We start from the raw sequence: 2,565 nt of genomic DNA on the forward strand, positions 1-2,565 counted from the left end.
CCTGGAGGAAGGGGCCCGCGCTGGCCTTCCGTCTCTGCCCAAGGAAGCCTCTCTCTTTCCCCCTCTAGCTCTGCTTCACCTTATGCTCCCCATGAACTACCTCCTCCTTCCTTCCGTAGCAATGGAAGCTCTCGTCTCTTCCGTTTTCCTTTCATTTTCTCATTAAAGACACTGGGCATCAGCTTTGCAAGAGAGTCCTGTTTCTTTCTCCCCTCTTCTCCAATCCCAACCAGCTGAGTATCCAAAAGAGGTCCTCCCTTGGTAAAACTACGGGTTTCTCCGTAGTTGCTGGCTTTGAGAGCGCCTCGTCTGTCGCCCCTGACATCCCACAGCAATGGAGACGAGGCCAGTTTGGGCGGAGAGCTCTTGTGCAAGGAGCGCCATTACTCGTCGGTGCACCTCAAAAGCCACAGAACAAAGTCCGAAGGAAGCCGGACTATTCATAGAATCATAGAAAGGCCCCCATTGGTAGGGACCTGAAAAGATCACCTGGTCCAGCCTTTTGTGGGAAAGGGAGCCTAGATGAGATTATCTAGCACCCTGCCCAATCGCATCTTGAAAACCTCCGGTCATGGGGACTCTTCCACGTCCCTGGGGGGTTGTGGCAGAGAATGATTGTTCTCACTGTAAAAAAATGTCTTTCTTGTGTCAAGGTGAAACCTCTCCCGCTTGCTCCTGTCCTCTCCATGTGGCTCTTTGTGAAGGGAGAGTCCTCCGTCCTCTTTGTAGTGGCCTTTTGAGTACTGGGAAACTGTGATGAGTGCAGGGGAAGAGCACCACAGGACAGCACGAGGCTCAGTATGGGCTGTTTTGGGGAGGAAGCAGAGGTGGGGGAAGGGAGGGTTCAGGGTGGTCCTGGGAGGAAGAAAGGTGAGAAAACTAGAGGGAAGATGGGATAACATGGCTGTCACTCAAGAACTGGTTGCTGGTGAGGATTGCTTGCCTGGCCGCGCCCGGCTTCTGGTCAGTGCAGCCTGTCCTGTCTTCCCCTTAAGTTCTATTCCTACCTATTTCCCTGGCGAGGGGCTCTCTATTCTGTGTGCATGTGTGCGTATGGAAGCCGAGGGCCAGCAACTGGAGTCAAACCACAGGTCGCTGTGGTTCCTGCGTCGGCGGTTGCCAGTCACTGGAGTGGAGCAGAGGTCATTGGGACTGTTTGTCTGGGGTGCCGGCACCTGGACAGACCAGGGTGAGTGGAAATAATGTGCCAGCAAGTGGAGCGTGTGAGGGTATGCAAGTCAGCGTGGTGATTGCTCTTGAGTATCGAGCCAGATGACGCAGCGAGTGGGTAAAGCGGCTTGGGAGCCACGTATGGCGCGTGCCTCTAAGGGTGAGGTCACAGAAGGAGTTGGCTACAGGAGCACCAGAGGGTCCCGGCCAACTGCCAGAGACACCATAGGGCCTGCTTGTGTCTGTGTGCGAGTCTCTAGGGGCGAGAGAACCGGAGGAGCTGGCTACCAGAAGGACCGGGGTGTCCGGGCCAACTGGAACCAGGGACCAGGCACAGGGTAGACGGGGTGTCTCAGCCCAGCCGACGGAGGGATCCGCACTGTACATATGTGTAAAAGTTTCCCCGTCACCGACCTTCATCGTGATCAGCCAGAAAGGGGACCTGGACGAGGCCGTCAGCGCCCTTTGTTGAGTGCTGAGTGCTTCTGCCTGGGTTGATCAGTGTGGTCGGCCACACCTGGCAGTGCAAGAGGCAAGGGGCACAAATTAAAACACATGAAATTCCCATTGCAAGGCAAGAAACCACTTTCTTACCTTGAGGGGGGTCAACCAGTGGACCAGGTTGCCCAGAGAGGTCGTGGAGTCTCCGTCCTTGGAGATACTCAAAACCCAACCGGACTATGGCCTAAGCAACCAGCTCAAGTTGACCCTGCTGGAGCAGTTGGCTCGGAGTAAAGCATCTCAGGAGGTCCCTTCCAACCCAACGATTCTGAGATTCTGGGAACAGACAAGAGCAATGTCTCCCATAACAAAATTTCTCACTTGAATGTTCTGTGACAGCAAGTGGTTTACGCGTAGTTTGTTTTTCGTTCCCGTGGCTGCTTGAGCCTTGCTGCAGGCAAGGTAAACAACACCCACTGCTCTTCCCTCCTCCACCAAGCTAGTCACCTCACTGTAGAAGGGTACCAACCAGCTTGGTTAAGCGTGACTTCTCCTTCGTAAATCCATGCTTACTACTCCCAACCACCTCCCTGGGCTACCTATGTTTGGAAACGACTTCCAGGGTGTTTTGCTCTATCATCTTCCCAGGGATTGAGGAGAGGCTGACCGTCCTGTGAGGTCCCTGGATCTTCCTTCTTTCCCTTCTTGTTCCTCTTGCCTATGTGGAGACAGAAGAGGTTGAGGTGTGTCCTCAGCCACTTCAAAAACCTTGCAAGTTCTTCTCAGGCAACTCTCGTCTCAAAACAAGGGCTTACTTGGGGGCACACATCAAGCTGCTCACACTCAGAAACTCTGACCATTGTTGGGCTGACCGACAAGGATGGGATTCGAACCCACGCGTGCAGAGCACAATGGATTAGCAGTCCATTGCCTTCACCACTCAGCCACCTCGTC

General features: G+C 54.2%; 1 non-coding gene across 1 annotated transcript; it reads right to left on the reverse strand.

Moving 5' to 3' along the window:
• Positions 1-2,483: 2,483 nt before the first annotated feature.
• TRNAS-GCU (transfer RNA serine (anticodon GCU)) lies at positions 2,484-2,565 on the reverse strand. The gene has a single exon. It is a non-coding gene; the product is annotated as a tRNA-Ser (tRNA).

Source organism: Gymnogyps californianus, unplaced genomic scaffold, assembly GCF_018139145.2.
Source record: "Gymnogyps californianus isolate 813 unplaced genomic scaffold, ASM1813914v2 HiC_scaffold_140, whole genome shotgun sequence".
In the NCBI taxonomy this organism is placed as follows: Eukaryota; Metazoa; Chordata; class Aves; order Accipitriformes; family Cathartidae; genus Gymnogyps; species Gymnogyps californianus.